The following is a 9,758-nucleotide window of genomic DNA, read 5'->3' as shown; positions in this document are numbered from 1 at the left end:
AACACTCCCTAGGTGATTCTAATGTGCAGCCAAATTCCTGGACTCATTTGGAGTTTTTGTGTTGCATTTGTGAGTTTTAAAAATCAGATTCCTGAGCTGCACCTCCAGAGGTTCTGACATCTATATAAAAGCTCCCCAGGTGATTCTAAAGTGAAGCTTGATTGAGGGCCACTGTTCTGTGCTTACATATTTTTATTAATATTTTGTTTTGGGCCAGGCGTGGTGGCTCATGCCTGTAATCCCAGCACTTTGGGAGGCCGAGGCGGGCAGATCACAAGGTCAAGAGATCGAGACCATCCTGGCTAACACGGTGAAACCCCATCCCTACTAAAAATACAAAAAATTAGTCGGGCGTGGTGGCGGGCGCCTGTGGTCCCAGCTTCTCTGGAGGCTGAGGCAGGAGAATTGCGTGAACCCGGGAGGTGGAGCTTGCAGTGAGCCGAGATCGCGCCACTGCACTCCAGCGTGGGTGACAAAGCGAGACTCCGTCTCAAAAAAAAAAAAAAAAAAGCTTTGTTTTTTGTTTTGTTGTGTTTTTTTGAGAGTTTCCCTCTGTTGCCCAGGCTGGAGTACAATGGCACCATCTCAGCTCACTGCAACCTCCGCCTCCCGGATTCAAGTGATTCTCTTGCCTCAGCTTCCTGAGTAGCTGGGATTACAGGCATGTGCCACCACACCCAGCTAATTTTGTATCTTTAATAGAGAAGGGGTTTCTCCACGTTAGTCAGGCTTGTCTCGAACTCCCGAACTCAGGAGATCTGCCCATTTCAGCCTCCCAAAGTCCTGGGATTACAGGCGTGAGCCACCGTGCCCATCCTTATTTATTTATTTATTTATTTTTGAGATAGTGTCTTGCTCTGTCATTCAGGCTGGAGTGCAATGACATGATCTCGTCTCACTGCAACCTCCGCCTCCTAGGTTCAAGGATTCTCCTGCCTCAGCCCCCCAAGTAGCTGGGATTACAGGCATGCACCACCACGCCCCACTCATTTTTATATTTTTAGTAAAGGAGGAGTTTCGCCATGTTGGCCAGGCTGGTCTTGAACTCCTGACCTCAGGTCATCCGCCCTCCTCGGCCTCCCACAATGTTGGGATTACAGGCAGGAGCCACCATGCCCAGCCTCTTTCAGTTTTATTTCTATGCATAACAAAATGGCATTATGCGATGGCTTGTGTTTTTTTGTTTTTGTTTGTTTGTTTGTTTGTTTGTTTGTTTTTGAGACAGGGTCTGGCTCTGTCATCCAGGCTGGAGTGCAGTGGTGCGATCTTGGCTCACTGCAACCTCCACCTCCTGGGCTCAAGCTATCTTCCCACCTCAGCCTCCCAAGTAGCACAGGCCACCACACCCAGCAAATTTTTTTATTTTTTGTAGAGATGGGGTGGTCTAAAACTCCTGGGCTCAAGTGATCTTCCTGTCTCGGCCTCCCAAAATGCTGGGATTACAGGTGTGAACCACTGCGCCCAACCCTGATTTTTTATCTTCACTTAGCAATATATCATGAACATTTGCCTTTGTCAGTAAATATTCTTCTATAGCAAGAATATTGAATATTAGTTGCCAAGCTTTTTCTATAAAGGTCTAGGTAGCAAATGTTTCAGGCTTTGTGGGCCATACAGTTTGTTGCAACTCTGTTGTTCTAGCATGAAAACAGCCATAGACAACACATAAACAAATGAGTGTGGCTGTGTTTCAATAAAACTTTATTTACAAAAACAGGATGGACATTCATTTGGCTTGTGGGTATGTTTCCTGACTCCTGTCTTATAGCACGGTTTCTTTTTTAGAGCTCACTAAGATCCCATTGTATGTCTACTCTGCAATTTTTATTCTCTTAACCTTGAATATTTAGTTCATTTCCATTTTTTAATATTACAGAGAATCACTGCAAGTAATATCTGTGCATCTTTGTTTCCCCTCCCCCCCCAAGATAAATTTCTAAAAGTGTATTGATGGGCCATGGGTTTTGCCTAATTTTTAGAGCTTGCGACTCAAATTGCCCAGTGGCCCTTCAGGAAGTACAGGAGAGGGCTGCCCACTTCTTGCATCTTTGCCAAAACTGGGTATTAAAATTCCTTTTAATCTTTGTCAATATACTTTGTCAATATACTTTTTTTTTTTTTTTTGACACGGAGTCTCACTTTGTCGCCAGGCTGGAGTGCAGTGGCATGATCTTGGCTCACTGCAACCTCTGCCTCCCGGGTTCAAGCAATTCTTTCGCCTCAGCCCCCCGAGTACTGGGACTACAGGCACGCGCTACCATGCCCAGCTAATTTTTGTATTTTTAGTAGAGACAGGGTTTCACCAGGTTGGCCAGGATGGTCTCAATCTCTTGACCTCGTGGTCCACCCTCCTTGGCCTCCCAAAGTGCTGGAATTACAGGCGTGAGCCACCGTGCCCAGCCGATATATACTTTAAAATATTTTTAACTGTAATTTTAATCCCATGGCATCTTAATTTAATGGTTTTTGTCACCACAAAACCGGTGTTTGCAGATCATGAAGCAAAGATACATGTGTCCTTTGTCTCCAAGGTGCTGGCTTTTGACATGCTGTGAAACTGCCCCAAGGGACAGTCAGATAAAACAAATTACTTGCTTCAGAAGCAAACCCTGTCTGTCAAGTTATTGGATACAAGCTGAGACCCCAGAGCCCTGCTCACAGATAAGTATTCAGTGGAGAAAGTAGGAAGATTACTATAAGTCTGAAGTTAAATATCCTCTTTTTCCGACCTCCAGTAAAGGGAAATGTATTTTGGAACTTATGTAAAAATGTCTTTGTGATTTTTGCCTTAGAAAACAAACCTGACTCCTTTGTTTTAAGTCCAAGGGCTGATGGTCCACCCCCAGGGATGGGGGGTGTGTCCTGTCACACAGGAGGTGGTGCTTTGTGTGGCTTCCAGTCTCTGCTGGCTCTTTAGGAGTTCAATTTGGGAAAGGGAAAAATAAGGCAACTTAAGTTGCTGCCATCAGTTCCCGGGATGAATGGCTAAGTGATGATGCTGATGAACAATTTGCAGCTAAGAGACTGTTTGGGAGTTGGAGAATAGCCCATGATTGCAGATAAACACCACCTGCCATGCTGTCCACCGCAGCCCCCCTTCTACTTGGGAGGCAGAGGTTCTCCTTTTCCTTCTCTCTCCATTGCTTTTATGCTAATGCTTTAGAGCTGGATGAGAAAACCGGATTTATAGAAAGTCTAGTTGGTTCCTCTGGCAAAAGCCATTTCCAATTGAAGCTTGTCTACATTTTAACTAAATCAGAAAAATGGCGGCTGCAGAGGCTCTTTAAAAAAAAAAGAAAAAATTATTGGCTGGGCGCGGTGGCTCATGCCTGTAATCACAGCACTTTGGGAGGCCGAGGGGGGCAGATCACGAGGTCAGGAGATCAAGACCATCCTGGCTAACACGGTGAAACCCCATCTCTACTAAAAATACAAAAAATTAGCTGGGCATGGTGGTGGGCGCCTGTAGTCGCAGCTACTCGGGAGGATGAGGCAGGAGAATGGCGTGAAAACCCAGGAGGCGGAGCTTGCAGTGAGCCGAGACTGAGCCACTGCACTCCAGCTTAGGCGACAGAGCCAGACTCCACCTCAAAAAAAAAAAAAAGTTTACCCTACTTTCAAGCCAACAAGTTATTTGTTTATTATTATTATTATTATTTTTTTTTATTTATTTGCTTTTTGCAGAGGCTCTTTCCTGGTCCTTGATGGTCCCCTTTGTGTGGACTGTGGACATCATGATTGTTGGAATGCAGATTCCATGGCCCTACACCGGATTCCTGGTAGGCTGGGAATCTGCATTTTGACAAGCTTGCCTAGGTGATTTCATAAACTCTAAGGCAGTGGGTCCTAAACCTAGGTGAGCCTCATAATTAATTGGAGGGTGTTAAAAACTATAGATCGTCAAGCCCTGGTCCCTGGAGATCCCGATTCCACAGGCCAGAATCTGTGCATGGGAAGAGTTCTTGCAAGGGACTCATGGAAGCAGCCAGGTCTAGGAATTACTACCTTAAGGAAATTACTGGAGGTGAAATATTCAGACTCTCTTATTCATTCTACAAGACCTAGAGCAGAAGAGGCCAGAAGGGGGCCGGAGGTGCCAGGATCCTTTCTGGGGCTGCCTTTGTGTTTATCTTTGGACCTGGGCTGATTGCTTGGAACCAGGCAAGCAGTAACTACAGAGTTTAGAAACACTTTGGATCAGCCCCTCATTTGCTTGTGGGAGGGAATTGCAACCGCAGACACTCGTTTCATCACTGAGCATGTCTGAGCTGGGGGAGGATATGGGGTGGGATGGCAAGGGCATTGGACTAAGCAGGCCTAAAATATTTTGGGTTTTTTTTTTGTTGTTGTTGTTGTTTGAGATGGGGGTCTTGCTATGTTGCCCAGGCTGGTTTCAAACTCCTGTGCTCAAATGATCTGGCCTCAGATGCCTGAGTAGCTGAGACTGCAGGTGCACACCACTGTGCCCGGCTAGAAAATGTTTATTCTAAGTTTAGTCAATTCTGTCAACTTGAGCAACTTTACCTAATGTCTCTGATCTTCAGAGTTTTTATTCGTAAAATGAATATAACTCTCATTGTAAACATTATATACGGCCAGGTGCGGTGGCTCACGCCTGTAATCCCAGCACTTTGGGAGGTTGAGACGGGCATATCACGAGGTCAGGAGATCGAGACCATCGTGGCTAACACAGTGAAACCCCGTCTCTACTAAAAATACAAAAAAAATTTACTGGGCCTGGTAGCAGGCGCCTGTGGTCCAAGCTACTCGGGAGGCTGAGGCAGGAGAATTGGCGTGAACCCAGGAGGTGGAGCTTGCAGTGAGCCGAGATCGCACCACTGCACTCCAGCCCTGGTGACAGAGCGAGACTCCATCTAAAAAAAAAAAAAAATTTGTATACAATTTATTAATATAACAAGGAATGGAAATAATAAATAGCACTATGGCAATGCACTAAATCACAGAAATGCAAATTCAAACCAACTTGAAGTATAATTTCACATACATGGACGGTTTTTTTTTTTTGTTTTTTTTTTTTTTGAAATGGAGTCTCACTCTGTCACCCAGGCTGGAGTGCAGTGGCATGATCACACCTCACTATACCTCTGCCTCCCAAGTTCCAGCGATTCTCCTGCCTCAGCCTCCCAACTAGCTAGGACTACAGGTGCCCACCACCACACCTGGCTAATTTTTGTATTTTTAGTAGAGACAGGGTTTCACCATGTTGGCCAGGCTGGTCTCAAACTCCTGACCTCAGGTGATCCCCCCGCCTCGGCCTCCCAAAGTGCTGGGATTACAGGCGTGAGCCACCGCACCCAGCCAAGATTTTTAATATTAAAGTAGTCTGGGTGTGGTTCATGCTACTGGATAGGTTACACTCTATACAAATGAAGGATTCTGCCCAGGACCAATAAGAGGCAGAGCTCTGCCCAGGACCAATCAAAGGCATCCCATCTGTGACCTAAGAGCAAATGAAGGTTTCAGAATGGACCATTTACAGAAATTCCCGTTTTTGACATAAGGGAGAGGAGGTTCAGAGAGGGAAGGGCCTATCCAGTGACTCATGCCTGAAATCCCAGCATTTTGAGAGGCTGAGGCTGGAGGATGGCTTGAGGCCAGGAGTTTGAGGCTGCAATTGAGGCAGGAGAATAGTGTCTGGAGGCAGGAAACCTAAGGCCAACCCACAGCTGCCTTCTTGGAATTGGACTGAAAGAAAAATCCCACCTTTCCATGACCAAGTGATGAGGGGCCAAAGGCCCCCCTCTCTCTGAACCTCCCCTCCCTTATGTCAAAAATGGGAATTTCTGTAAATGGTCCATTCTGAAATCTTCATTTGCTCATAGGTCACAAGTGGGATGCCTCTGATTGGTCCTGGGCAGAGTTCTGTGTCTTATTGGTCCTGGGCAGAATCCTTCATTTGTATAGAGTGTAACCTATCAGACGCTGCTAAAGGGTGCTTAGGGGTGTTACCATGCTCTTTCAATTCAATGAAAACCCCAAGAAACTTTACAATCAGGGTTCTTGAGCCACTCTGTGGAGTGCACTTTCACTTCAATAAATGTATGCTTTCATCTTCTATTGTTTTGTCTGTGCATTTTGTTCAATTCTTTGTTCAACACGCCAAAAACCTGGACAACTCAGTCAAGGCTTCCCATCCTATAACACAATGAGCTATGATTGTGCCACTGCACTCAGTCTGGGCGACAGAGTGAGACCCTGCCTCTACAATAATAATAATAATAAAATAAAAGTAGATTTGTGCAATGGAACACTATGCAGGCATTAAAAAAATCATTCATTATGAAGACCATGTAGCAACAAGGAAAACATTTATAAATGTTTAGTGAAAATAGCAGAACCCCAGATGGTATACCCTTTGACTATAACTGTGCACACTGAGAGAGAGCATGTAGACAGGGCCAGGAGGTAACATGCAAAACAGGGTAGTTGTGCAGAGGATAGGCTTATAGTTACTTTTTTCTTTGCCAAAATTAAAAACAATTTTACTGTTACATTCTTTTTTCATAATAGGAATGACTAATTCCTGCCCTTCTACCATGCTGGCTTGTTCAGGGGACCAAATGAAAAACTGAGAAAACTGTTGTGTCTTCCCGTAGGATGTTGGAGTGAATCTACCATGCATGACTCATGTTTCCATCCCTATCATCCTGGGTAGGGAAGCACCAAGCTGAGGACTCTGGATCCTTTCAGGCTCTAATGACAATGCACATCCAGCATTTGTGGAGTATGTATACAGTTGTCTGGGCCAACTACTGTGGGAAGAGGAAAAGAAGTCACATTGCTACTGGTCATCAAGAGCTCACAAAATAGATGTAGACATCATTTGGGGCTATCTACTTATCCTAGTGATTCTCAACTGAGGTTGACACTTAAATTTTTTTTTTTTCATTTTCTTTTTTTTTTTAAGTTTCAAGAGGTTGATACTTTTGATTGTCACAATGATTGGCTTTTGATTGTCACAATGATTGGGACCGTTATTACCACTCACATATAGTAAATGAAGGATGGGATAGTCCTACACAAAAAATTATCTAGCTCCAAATGTCCTCAGTGTCTCTGATGAGAAACACTGATCTAGTCCATAGTCAGGGCTGCCAGGGATGGGTGTGCAGGTTGCCCACTGTACAACTCTTAAGGGAACCATTCACCTGGTGGCTAAGTGTGTCAATTCTGAAACCATACTGCCTGAGTTCCAGTGCCAACTGGAACTGCCCCCCACCCCCTACTTCTTTTTTTTTTTTTGAGACTGAGTCTTGCTCCACCACCCAGGCTGCAGTCCAGTGGCACAATCACAGCTCACTGCAGACTCTACCTCCCGGGCTCAAGTGATTCTCCTACCTCAGCCTCTTGAATAGCTGGGACCACAGGCACCACCACCACACCTGGTTACTTTTTAAATTTTTTGTAGAGATAAGGTCTCCCTATGTTGCCCAGGCTGGACTCAAAACTCTGAGGCTCAGGTGATCCTCCTGCCTCGGCCTCCCAAAGTGCTGGGATTACAGGTGTGAGCCACCGGACCTGGCCTGGAAGCTCTTGAACATATTGCTTATCTTCTGTGGACCTCAGTTTCCTCATTTATAAAATGGGAAGAGCAATAGTAATATAACTCATACTGATAACATAAGAATATGTTATCAATAATATATGTGCCTGCACATAGTAGACATTCAATTCATGTTCAATGATTATTATTCTCTGAGATCTGACCTCCCCATTGACTGGGGTGGGGCCCTGGTGTCTACTCCCTGATAAAGACCACGTATGCCTGGATTCCTGCTCTCCCTGAGGCTTAACTTTCCTGGTTCCACCTGTAATCTCATTGAGAACTCCCATTGTTGCCTAAACTTGCTTGAGATGGTTTTTGTAATCTACAACCAGAAGTCTTAATTACTAAGACAAGGTGAAAAGACTCACCTGTAGGAAACACAGTAGATAATACAAAAGGGCTTTCAAGTTAGTGTGAGACTGCTTGGCATAGAAAGACGATAAATGCCACAGACAAAACCTAATCGTAACTGAAAGAAATAAATTCGAACAACAAATTGTTAAGTGAATGGAATGCAGCTAGCTAGGATCCCATGCTCTGTTCTAAGAAAACAGACAGGTCAAACGATCAGGACTAGTCCAGACATGTGTCTGGGAAGTTAAAGGAAAGAGACCCTGTCCCTCAAAACCTTCCTTACTAGTGACTCATGCCTTCGTTTACCAGGAGGTCTTCTTTGAAAATATGAATGTTTCTGGGAAGGGTAATCCAGAAACCTACTGAGGCTCACCCTACTAGGAATGTATTTACCATTTTTCTTTTCTTTCATGTCTGTTCATTGAGAACACAGAGAATGTATTTATTCAGTGACTTTCTCTCTCCTCCACTTCCCAACCCCAGCTACAAATGGGGACAGCAAGAGAGAAAACCTGGGGAGAACGGAAGAAACCATGCTTTGTAGAATGGATCCTGCTTCGGAATTGCTGATCTCATCAACCACATGTTTATAGAGAGAGCAGTGGCCCTTAAGGAACTGGAGAGAATGCTCTGATTTACTTCTGTCCGGCATGGTGAACAGCAGGAATGGCTGTAGCTGTTCTCTTTGCCAAGGACAGATCTGATCTGATTGCCTTGAGGTGAAAGTGAGGTAAGTTGGGGCGGGGATTAGCTTTTGGCTCCCAAGAATGGTTGTTCATCAACCTTTTGCTAAGCCCGTGGTTCTCAAATTTTGCTGCATGTTAGAATCACCTGGGAAGCTTTAAAAAAACATCTCAGTACCCAGGTTGTACCTCAGACCAATTAAATCTGAATGCCTGGGGGCGGTTGCCAGGCATCAGAAGTCTTCAAAGACCTCCCCCCACCAGGTGGTTCCTGGACATGTACCCACGTCCGGGAACCACTGTCCTCAGCATTTATTGTATGAGGCAACTTAGGTGACACACAACAGGTGAGAACCTGGCTCCTGCCTTTCCGACGCAGGACTTAATTTTTTTTTTATTTTTTAAATTATGCAGTAAAATTTTTTCTGTTGGTGTACAGGTCTATGAATTTTTTTATACTGAGTTTTTTATACTGCCTGAGTACAATTTAATGGTATACCATAAAGTATACCATAATTTTATGGTATACCATAACATTTTACATACCATAATTTTATTTTTATAAAGTATACCCACAATTTTATGGTATACCATAAAATTAGTATAGTATACCACAAAATTTACCCTTTTAAATTATACAATTCAATGCTCACTTCAGCAGCACATATACTAAAATTGGAATGATACAAAGAAAATTAGCATGACCCTTGCTCAAAGATGACACTGTAATTTGTGAAGTGTTCCATATTTAAAAAAAAATTTTTTTTTAAGTGTACAACTCAGCCATATGCAGTGGTTCCCACCTGTAATCCCAGGGTTTTGAGGCCAGGCACGGTGGCTCACGCCTATAATCTCAACACTTTGGGAGGCCGAGGTGGGTAGATCACCTGAGGTCAGGTGTTCAAGACCAGACTGTCCAATATGGTGAAACATCATCTCTACTAAAAATACAAAAACTAGCCGGGCATGGCGGTGTGTGCTTGTAATCCCAGCTACTCGGGAGCCTGAGGCGAGAGAATCGCTTGAACCCAGGAGGCGGAGGTTGCAGTGAGCCAAGATTGTGCCACTGCTCTCCAGCCTGGGTGACAGAGCAAGACTTTGTCTCAAAAAAAAAAAAAGGCTGGGTGTGGTGGCTCACACCTGTAATCCCCAAC

General features: G+C 44.4%; 1 non-coding gene across 1 annotated transcript; it reads left to right on the top strand.

Moving 5' to 3' along the window:
* The first annotated feature begins 9,249 nt into the window (after positions 1 to 9,249).
* On the top strand, positions 9,250 to 9,356 carry LOC112437724 (U6 spliceosomal RNA). Its single transcript, XR_003026267.2, has one exon. It is a non-coding gene; the product is annotated as a U6 spliceosomal RNA (small nuclear RNA).
* Positions 9,357 to 9,758: the final 402 nt, after the last annotated feature.

This window comes from Pan paniscus, chromosome 19 (genome assembly GCF_029289425.2).
Source record: "Pan paniscus chromosome 19, NHGRI_mPanPan1-v2.0_pri, whole genome shotgun sequence".
Classification (NCBI taxonomy): Eukaryota; Metazoa; Chordata; class Mammalia; order Primates; family Hominidae; genus Pan; species Pan paniscus.
Note: the sequence above shows the minus strand (reverse complement) of the source record. Positions and strands in the feature narration are given on the sequence as shown.